This window comes from Aristolochia californica, unplaced genomic scaffold, assembly GCF_029961685.1.
Source record: "Aristolochia californica isolate CCGP_79_NKW_82.1479 unplaced genomic scaffold, dmAriCali1.0.hap1 SCAF_7, whole genome shotgun sequence".
Classification (NCBI taxonomy): Eukaryota; Viridiplantae; Streptophyta; class Magnoliopsida; order Piperales; family Aristolochiaceae; genus Aristolochia; species Aristolochia californica.
Window position 1 is genome coordinate 12011254 of NW_027182268.1, and position 12309 is coordinate 12023562.

A 12309-nucleotide genomic window follows, 5' to 3' on the forward strand; every position below is an offset into this window, starting at 1 on the left:
ATGTATTTCATCTTTTTTTTTTTATATTTCATTTTACTTTCTATATTTTATCTTTGTTTATTTATTTCATGTTACTTTCTATATATCATTTTTCTTACTATATTTTATTTTACTTTCTATATTACATCTTTCTTTCTATATTTCATCTTTATTTCTATATTTCATTTTACTTTTTATATTTCATCTTTTTTTTTCTATATTTCATTTTACTTCCTATATTTTTTCTGTCGTTCTATATTTCATCTTTCTTTCTATATTTCATTTTATTGTCTATATTTTTTCTGTCGTTGTATATTTCATCTTTCTTTCTATATTTCATTTTACTTTCTATAATTCAACTTTCTTTCTATATTTCATCTTTCTTTCTATATCTTATTTTTCTTAAAAAAAAATTTCATCTTTCTTTTTATTTTTCATTTTATTTTCTACGTTTCATCTTTCTTTCTACATTTCATTTTACTTTCTAAATATCTTCACACTTTCTATAATTCATTTTACTTTCTATATTTCATATTTATTTCTATATTTCATTTTTCTTTCTTTATTTTAACCTTCTTTCTTTATTTCATCTTTTTTCTATATTTCATTTTACTTTCTATATTTCATCTTACTTTCTATTTTTTATTTTACTTTCTATATTTTATTCTATATTTTATCTTCCTGTCTATATTTCATTTTACTTTCTATATATCTTCTTAATTTCTCTATTTCATTTTACTTTCTATATTTCATCTTTCTTTCTATATTTCCTTTTTCTTTCTTTATTTTAACCTTCTTTCTATACTTCATTTTACTTTCTATATTTGATCTCTCTTTCTTTATTTCAAGTTCTTTCAATATATCATTTTTCTTACTATATTTCATTTTACTTTCTATATTTTATTTTACTTTCTATATTTCATATTTCTTTCTGTATTTCATTTTACTTTATATATTTCATCTTTCTTTCTATATTCCATTTTACTTTCTATATTTTGTCTTTCTTTCTACATTTAATTTTATTTTCTATATATCATCTTACTTTCTATATTTCATTTTGCTTTCTATATTTCATCTTTCTTTCTGTATTTCATTTTACTTTCTATATTTCATTTTACTTTCTATATATCATCATACTTTATATATTTCATTTTACTTTCTAAATTTGATCTTTCTTTCTATATTTCATTTTACTTTCTATATTTTATCTTTCATTCTATATTTCATCTTTATTTCTATATTTCATTTTACTTTTTTTATTTCATCTGTCTTTCTAGATTTCGTGTTACTTTCTATATTTCATCTTTCTTTCTATATTTCATTTTACTTTCTTTATTTCATATTTCTTTCTATATTTCATTTTACTTTCTTTATTTCATCTTTCTTTGTATATTTAATTTTACTTTCTAAATTTCATCTTTCTTTCTATATTTCATTTTACTTTCTATATATCATCATACTTTCTATATTTTATTTTACTTTCAATTTTTCATCTTTCTTTCTATAATTCATTTTACTTTCTATATTTTATCATTCATTCTATATTTCATCTTTCTTTCTATATTTCATGTTACTTTCTATATTTCATATTTCTTCTTATATTTTATTTTATTTTCTATATTTCGTATTTCATTCTATATTTCATTTTATTTTCTATATTTCAAATTTTTTTCTATATTTCATATTTTTGTTATATTTCTTATTACTTTATATATTACATTTTATATTTCTTAATTTCATCATTCTTTCAGTGTTTCATTTTACTTTCTACAATTCATCTACTCTCTATATTTCATTTTACTTTCTTTATTTCATCTTTATCTTGATAATTCATTTTACTTTCTATATTTCATCTTTCTTTCTATATTACATTTTATTTTGTATATATTTCATCTTTCTTTATGTATTTCATCTTTTTTTTTTTATATTTCATTTTACTTTCTATATTTTATCTTTGTTTATTTATTTCATGTTACTTTCTATATATCATTTTTCTTACTATATTTTATTTTACTTTCTATATTACATCTTTCTTTCTATATTTCATCTTTATTTCTATATTTCATTTTACTTTTTATATTTCATCTTTTTTTTTCTATATTTCATTTTACTTCCTATATTTTTTCTGTCGTTCTATATTTCATCTTTCTTTCTATATTTCATTTTATTGTCTATATTTTTTCTGTCGTTGTATATTTCATCTTTCTTTCTATATTTCATTTTACTTTCTATAATTCAACTTTCTTTCTATATTTCATCTTTCTTTCTATATCTTATTTTTCTTAAAAAAAAATTTCATCTTTCTTTTTATTTTTCATTTTATTTTCTACGTTTCATCTTTCTTTCTACATTTCATTTTACTTTCTAAATATCTTCACACTTTCTATAATTCATTTTACTTTCTATATTTCATATTTATTTCTATATTTCATTTTTCTTTCTTTATTTTAACCTTCTTTCTTTATTTCATCTTTTTTCTATATTTCATTTTACTTTCTATATTTCATCTTACTTTCTATTTTTTATTTTACTTTCTATATTTTATTCTATATTTTATCTTCCTGTCTATATTTCATTTTACTTTCTATATATCTTCTTAATTTCTCTATTTCATTTTACTTTCTATATTTCATCTTTCTTTCTATATTTCCTTTTTCTTTCTTTATTTTAACCTTCTTTCTATACTTCATTTTACTTTCTATATTTGATCTCTCTTTCTTTATTTCAAGTTCTTTCAATATATCATTTTTCTTACTATATTTCATTTTACTTTCTATATTTTATTTTACTTTCTATATTTCATATTTCTTTCTGTATTTCATTTTACTTTATATATTTCATCTTTCTTTCTATATTCCATTTTACTTTCTATATTTTGTCTTTCTTTCTACATTTAATTTTATTTTCTATATATCATCTTACTTTCTATATTTCATTTTGCTTTCTATATTTCATCTTTCTTTCTGTATTTCATTTTACTTTCTATATTTCATTTTACTTTCTATATATCATCATACTTTATATATTTCATTTTACTTTCTAAATTTGATCTTTCTTTCTATATTTCATTTTACTTTCTATATTTTATCTTTCATTCTATATTTCATCTTTATTTCTATATTTCATTTTACTTTTTTTATTTCATCTGTCTTTCTAGATTTCGTGTTACTTTCTATATTTCATCTTTCTTTCTATATTTCATTTTACTTTCTTTATTTCATATTTCTTTCTATATTTCATTTTACTTTCTTTATTTCATCTTTCTTTGTATATTTAATTTTACTTTCTAAATTTCATCTTTCTTTCTATATTTCATTTTACTTTCTATATATCATCATACTTTCTATATTTTATTTTACTTTCAATTTTTCATCTTTCTTTCTATAATTCATTTTACTTTCTATATTTTATCATTCATTCTATATTTCATCTTTCTTTCTATATTTCATGTTACTTTCTATATTTCATATTTCTTCTTATATTTTATTTTATTTTCTATATTTCGTATTTCATTCTATATTTCATTTTATTTTCTATATTTCAAATTTTTTTCTATATTTCATATTTTTGTTATATTTCTTATTACTTTATATATTACATTTTATATTTCTTAATTTCATCATTCTTTCAGTGTTTCATTTTACTTTCTACAATTCATCTACTCTCTATATTTCATTTTACTTTCTTTATTTCATCTTTATCTTGATAATTCATTTTACTTTCTATATTTCATCTTTCTTTCTATATTACATTTTATTTTGTATATATTTCATCTTTCTTTATGTATTTCATCTTTTTTTTTTTATATTTCATTTTACTTTCTATATTTTATCTTTGTTTATTTATTTCATGTTACTTTCTATATATCATTTTTCTTACTATATTTTATTTTACTTTCTATATTACATCTTTCTTTCTATATTTCATCTTTATTTCTATATTTCATTTTACTTTTTATATTTCATCTTTTTTTTTCTATATTTCATTTTACTTCCTATATTTTTTCTGTCGTTCTATATTTCATCTTTCTTTCTATATTTCATTTTATTGTCTATATTTTTTCTGTCGTTGTATATTTCATCTTTCTTTCTATATTTCATTTTACTTTCTATAATTCAACTTTCTTTCTATATTTCATCTTTCTTTCTATATCTTATTTTTCTTAAAAAAAAATTTCATCTTTCTTTTTATTTTTCATTTTATTTTCTACGTTTCATCTTTCTTTCTACATTTCATTTTACTTTCTAAATATCTTCACACTTTCTATAATTCATTTTACTTTCTATATTTCATATTTATTTCTATATTTCATTTTTCTTTCTTTATTTTAACCTTCTTTCTTTATTTCATCTTTTTTCTATATTTCATTTTACTTTCTATATTTCATCTTACTTTCTATTTTTTATTTTACTTTCTATATTTTATTCTATATTTTATCTTCCTGTCTATATTTCATTTTACTTTCTATATATCTTCTTAATTTCTCTATTTCATTTTACTTTCTATATTTCATCTTTCTTTCTATATTTCCTTTTTCTTTCTTTATTTTAACCTTCTTTCTATACTTCATTTTACTTTCTATATTTGATCTCTCTTTCTTTATTTCAAGTTCTTTCAATATATCATTTTTCTTACTATATTTCATTTTACTTTCTATATTTTATTTTACTTTCTATATTTCATATTTCTTTCTGTATTTCATTTTACTTTATATATTTCATCTTTCTTTCTATATTCCATTTTACTTTCTATATTTTGTCTTTCTTTCTACATTTAATTTTATTTTCTATATATCATCTTACTTTCTATATTTCATTTTGCTTTCTATATTTCATCTTTCTTTCTGTATTTCATTTTACTTTCTATATTTCATTTTACTTTCTATATATCATCATACTTTATATATTTCATTTTACTTTCTAAATTTGATCTTTCTTTCTATATTTCATTTTACTTTCTATATTTTATCTTTCATTCTATATTTCATCTTTATTTCTATATTTCATTTTACTTTTTTTATTTCATCTGTCTTTCTAGATTTCGTGTTACTTTCTATATTTCATCTTTCTTTCTATATTTCATTTTACTTTCTTTATTTCATATTTCTTTCTATATTTCATTTTACTTTCTTTATTTCATCTTTCTTTGTATATTTAATTTTACTTTCTAAATTTCATCTTTCTTTCTATATTTCATTTTACTTTCTATATATCATCATACTTTCTATATTTTATTTTACTTTCAATTTTTCATCTTTCTTTCTATAATTCATTTTACTTTCTATATTTTATCATTCATTCTATATTTCATCTTTCTTTCTATATTTCATGTTACTTTCTATATTTCATATTTCTTCTTATATTTTATTTTATTTTCTATATTTCGTATTTCATTCTATATTTCATTTTATTTTCTATATTTCAAATTTTTTTCTATATTTCATATTTTTGTTATATTTCTTATTACTTTATATATTACATTTTATATTTCTTAATTTCATCATTCTTTCAGTGTTTCATTTTACTTTCTACAATTCATCTACTCTCTATATTTCATTTTACTTTCTTTATTTCATCTTTATCTTGATAATTCATTTTACTTTCTATATTTCATCTTTCTTTCTATATTACATTTTATTTTGTATATATTTCATCTTTCTTTATGTATTTCATCTTTTTTTTTTTATATTTCATTTTACTTTCTATATTTTATCTTTGTTTATTTATTTCATGTTACTTTCTATATATCATTTTTCTTACTATATTTTATTTTACTTTCTACATTACATCTTTCTTTCTATATTTCATCTTTATTTCTATATTTCATTTTACTTTTTATATTTCATCTTTTTTTTTCTATATTTCATTTTACTTCCTATATTTTTTCTGTCGTTCTATATTTCATCTTTCTTTCTATATTTCATTTTATTGTCTATATTTTTTCTGTCGTTGTATATTTCATCTTTCTTTCTATATTTCATTTTACTTTCTATAATTCAACTTTCTTTCTATATTTCATCTTTCTTTCTATATCTTATTTTTCTTAAAAAAAAATTTCATCTTTCTTTTTATTTTTCATTTTATTTTCTACGTTTCATCTTTCTTTCTACATTTCATTTTACTTTCTAAATATCTTCACACTTTCTATAATTCATTTTACTTTCTATATTTCATATTTATTTCTATATTTCATTTTTCTTTCTTTATTTTAACCTTCTTTCTTTATTTCATCTTTTTTCTATATTTCATTTTACTTTCTATATTTCATCTTACTTTCTATTTTTTATTTTACTTTCTATATTTTATTCTATATTTTATCTTCCTGTCTATATTTCATTTTACTTTCTATATATCTTCTTAATTTCTCTATTTCATTTTACTTTCTATATTTCATCTTTCTTTCTATATTTCCTTTTTCTTTCTTTATTTTAACCTTCTTTCTATACTTCATTTTACTTTCTATATTTGATCTCTCTTTCTTTATTTCAAGTTCTTTCAATATATCATTTTTCTTACTATATTTCATTTTACTTTCTATATTTTATTTTACTTTCTATATTTCATATTTCTTTCTGTATTTCATTTTACTTTATATATTTCATCTTTCTTTCTATATTCCATTTTACTTTCTATATTTTGTCTTTCTTTCTACATTTAATTTTATTTTCTATATATCATCTTACTTTCTATATTTCATTTTGCTTTCTATATTTCATCTTTCTTTCTGTATTTCATTTTACTTTCTATATTTCATTTTACTTTCTATATATCATCATACTTTATATATTTCATTTTACTTTCTAAATTTGATCTTTCTTTCTATATTTCATTTTACTTTCTATATTTTATCTTTCATTCTATATTTCATCTTTATTTCTATATTTCATTTTACTTTTTTTATTTCATCTGTCTTTCTAGATTTCATGTTACTTTCTATATTTCATCTTTCTTTCTATATTTCATTTTACTTTCTTTATTTCATATTTCTTTCTATATTTCATTTTACTTTCTTTATTTCATCTTTCTTTGTATATTTAATTTTACTTTCTAAATTTCATCTTTCCTTCTATATTTCATTTTACTTTCTATATATCATCATACTTTCTATATTTTATTTTACTTTCAATTTTTCATCTTTCTTTCTATAATTCATTTTACTTTCTATATTTTATCATTCATTCTATATTTCATCTTTCTTTCTATATTTCATGTTACTTTCTATATTTCATATTTCTTCTTATATTTTATTTTATTTTCTATATTTCGTATTTCATTCTATATTTCATTTTATTTTCTATATTTCAAATTTTTTTCTATATTTCATATTTTTGTTATATTTCTTATTACTTTATATATTACATTTTATATTTCTTAATTTCATCATTCTTTCAGTGTTTCATTTTACTTTCTACAATTCATCTACTCTCTATATTTCATTTTACTTTCTTTATTTCATCTTTATCTTGATAATTCATTTTACTTTCTATATTTCATCTTTCTTTCTATATTACATTTTATTTTGTATATATTTCATCTTTCTTTATGTATTTCATCTTTTTTTTTTTATATTTCATTTTACTTTCTATATTTTATCTTTGTTTATTTATTTCATGTTACTTTCTATATATCATTTTTCTTACTATATTTTATTTTACTTTCTATATTACATCTTTCTTTCTATATTTCATCTTTATTTCTATATTTCATTTTACTTTTTATATTTCATCTTTTTTTTTCTATATTTCATTTTACTTCCTATATTTTTTCTGTCGTTCTATATTTCATCTTTCTTTCTATATTTCATTTTATTGTCTATATTTTTTCTGTCGTTGTATATTTCATCTTTCTTTCTATATTTCATTTTACTTTCTATAATTCAACTTTCTTTCTATATTTCATCTTTCTTTCTATATCTTATTTTTCTTAAAAAAAAATTTCATCTTTCTTTTTATTTTTCATTTTATTTTCTACGTTTCATCTTTCTTTCTACATTTCATTTTACTTTCTAAATATCTTCACACTTTCTATAATTCATTTTACTTTCTATATTTCATATTTATTTCTATATTTCATTTTTCTTTCTTTATTTTAACCTTCTTTCTTTATTTCATCTTTTTTCTATATTTCATTTTACTTTCTATATTTCATCTTACTTTCTATTTTTTATTTTACTTTCTATATTTTATTCTATATTTTATCTTCCTGTCTATATTTCATTTTACTTTCTATATATCTTCTTAATTTCTCTATTTCATTTTACTTTCTATATTTCATCTTTCTTTCTATATTTCCTTTTTCTTTCTTTATTTTAACCTTCTTTCTATACTTCATTTTACTTTCTATATTTGATCTCTCTTTCTTTATTTCAAGTTCTTTCAATATATCATTTTTCTTACTATATTTCATTTTACTTTCTATATTTTATTTTACTTTCTATATTTCATATTTCTTTCTGTATTTCATTTTACTTTATATATTTCATCTTTCTTTCTATATTCCATTTTACTTTCTATATTTTGTCTTTCTTTCTACATTTAATTTTATTTTCTATATATCATCTTACTTTCTATATTTCATTTTGCTTTCTATATTTCATCTTTCTTTCTGTATTTCATTTTACTTTCTATATTTCATTTTACTTTCTATATATCATCATACTTTATATATTTCATTTTACTTTCTAAATTTGATCTTTCTTTCTATATTTCATTTTACTTTCTATATTTTATCTTTCATTCTATATTTCATCTTTATTTCTATATTTCATTTTACTTTTTTTATTTCATCTGTCTTTCTAGATTTCGTGTTACTTTCTATATTTCATCTTTCTTTCTATATTTCATTTTACTTTCTTTATTTCATATTTCTTTCTATATTTCATTTTACTTTCTTTATTTCATCTTTCTTTGTATATTTAATTTTACTTTCTAAATTTCATCTTTCTTTCTATATTTCATTTTACTTTCTATATATCATCATACTTTCTATATTTTATTTTACTTTCAATTTTTCATCTTTCTTTCTATAATTCATTTTACTTTCTATATTTTATCATTCATTCTATATTTCATCTTTCTTTCTATATTTCATGTTACTTTCTATATTTCATATTTCTTCTTATATTTTATTTTATTTTCTATATTTCGTATTTCATTCTATATTTCATTTTATTTTCTATATTTCAAATTTTTTTCTATATTTCATATTTTTGTTATATTTCTTATTACTTTATATATTACATTTTATATTTCTTAATTTCATCATTCTTTCAGTGTTTCATTTTACTTTCTACAATTCATCTACTCTCTATATTTCATTTTACTTTCTTTATTTCATCTTTATCTTGATAATTCATTTTACTTTCTATATTTCATCTTTCTTTCTATATTACATTTTATTTTGTATATATTTCATCTTTCTTTATGTATTTCATCTTTTTTTTTTTATATTTCATTTTACTTTCTATATTTTATCTTTGTTTATTTATTTCATGTTACTTTCTATATATCATTTTTCTTACTATATTTTATTTTACTTTCTATATTACATCTTTCTTTCTATATTTCATCTTTATTTCTATATTTCATTTTACTTTTTATATTTCATCTTTTTTTTTCTATATTTCATTTTACTTCCTATATTTTTTCTGTCGTTCTATATTTCATCTTTCTTTCTATATTTCATTTTATTGTCTATATTTTTTCTGTCGTTGTATATTTCATCTTTCTTTCTATATTTCATTTTACTTTCTATAATTCAACTTTCTTTCTATATTTCATCTTTCTTTCTATATCTTATTTTTCTTAAAAAAAAATTTCATCTTTCTTTTTATTTTTCATTTTATTTTCTACGTTTCATCTTTCTTTCTACATTTCATTTTACTTTCTAAATATCTTCACACTTTCTATAATTCATTTTACTTTCTATATTTCATATTTATTTCTATATTTCATTTTTCTTTCTTTATTTTAACCTTCTTTCTTTATTTCATCTTTTTTCTATATTTCATTTTACTTTCTATATTTCATCTTACTTTCTATTTTTTATTTTACTTTCTATATTTTATTCTATATTTTATCTTCCTGTCTATATTTCATTTTACTTTCTATATATCTTCTTAATTTCTCTATTTCATTTTACTTTCTATATTTCATCTTTCTTTCTATATTTCCTTTTTCTTTCTTTATTTTAACCTTCTTTCTATACTTCATTTTACTTTCTATATTTGATCTCTCTTTCTTTATTTCAAGTTCTTTCAATATATCATTTTTCTTACTATATTTCATTTTACTTTCTATATTTTATTTTACTTTCTATATTTCATATTTCTTTCTGTATTTCATTTTACTTTATATATTTCATCTTTCTTTCTATATTCCATTTTACTTTCTATATTTTGTCTTTCTTTCTACATTTAATTTTATTTTCTATATATCATCTTACTTTCTATATTTCATTTTGCTTTCTATATTTCATCTTTCTTTCTGTATTTCATTTTACTTTCTATATTTCATTTTACTTTCTATATATCATCATACTTTATATATTTCATTTTACTTTCTAAATTTGATCTTTCTTTCTATATTTCATTTTACTTTCTATATTTTATCTTTCATTCTATATTTCATCTTTATTTCTATATTTCATTTTACTTTTTTTATTTCATCTGTCTTTCTAGATTTCGTGTTACTTTCTATATTTCATCTTTCTTTCTATATTTCATTTTACTTTCTTTATTTCATATTTCTTTCTATATTTCATTTTACTTTCTTTATTTCATCTTTCTTTGTATATTTAATTTTACTTTCTAAATTTCATCTTTCCTTCTATATTTCATTTTACTTTCTATATATCATCATACTTTCTATATTTTATTTTACTTTCAATTTTTCATCTTTCTTTCTATAATTCATTTTACTTTCTATATTTTATCATTCATTCTATATTTCATCTTTCTTTCTATATTTCATGTTACTTTCTATATTTCATATTTCTTCTTATATTTTATTTTATTTTCTATATTTCGTATTTCATTCTATATTTCATTTTATTTTCTATATTTCAAATTTTTTTCTATATTTCATATTTTTGTTATATTTCTTATTACTTTATATATTACATTTTATATTTCTTAATTTCATCATTCTTTCAGTGTTTCATTTTACTTTCTACAATTCATCTACTCTCTATATTTCATTTTACTTTCTTTATTTCATCTTTATCTTGATAATTCATTTTACTTTCTATATTTCATCTTTCTTTCTATATTACATTTTATTTTGTATATATTTCATCTTTCTTTATGTATTTCATCTTTTTTTTTTTATATTTCATTTTACTTTCTATATTTTATCTTTGTTTATTTATTTCATGTTACTTTCTATATATCATTTTTCTTACTATATTTTATTTTACTTTCTATATTACATCTTTCTTTCTATATTTCATCTTTATTTCTATATTTCATTTTACTTTTTATATTTCATCTTTTTTTTTCTATATTTCATTTTACTTCCTATATTTTTTCTGTCGTTCTATATTTCATCTTTCTTTCTATATTTCATTTTATTGTCTATATTTTTTCTGTCGTTGTATATTTCATCTTTCTTTCTATATTTCATTTTACTTTCTATAATTCAACTTTCTTTCTATATTTCATCTTTCTTTCTATATCTTATTTTTCTTAAAAAAAAATTTCATCTTTCTTTTTATTTTTCATTTTATTTTCTACGTTTCATCTTTCTTTCTACATTTCATTTTACTTTCTAAATATCTTCACACTTTCTATAATTCATTTTACTTTCTATATTTCATATTTATTTCTATATTTCATTTTTCTTTCTTTATTTTAACCTTCTTTCTTTATTTCATCTTTTTTCTATATTTCATTTTACTTTCTATATTTCATCTTACTTTCTATTTTTTATTTTACTTTCTATATTTTATTCTATATTTTATCTTCCTGTCTATATTTCATTTTACTTTCTATATATCTTCTTAATTTCTCTATTTCATTTTACTTTCTATATTTCATCTTTCTTTCTATATTTCCTTTTTCTTTCTTTATTTTAACCTTCTTTCTATACTTCATTTTACTTTCTATATTTGATCTCTCTTTCTTTATTTCAAGTTCTTTCAATATATCATTTTTCTTACTATATTTCATTTTACTTTCTATATTTTATTTTACTTTCTATATTTCATATTTCTTTCTGTATTTCATTTTACTTTATATATTTCATCTTTCTTTCTATATTCCATTTTACTTTCTATATTTTGTCTTTCTTTCTACATTTAATTTTATTTTCTATATATCATCTTACTTTCTATA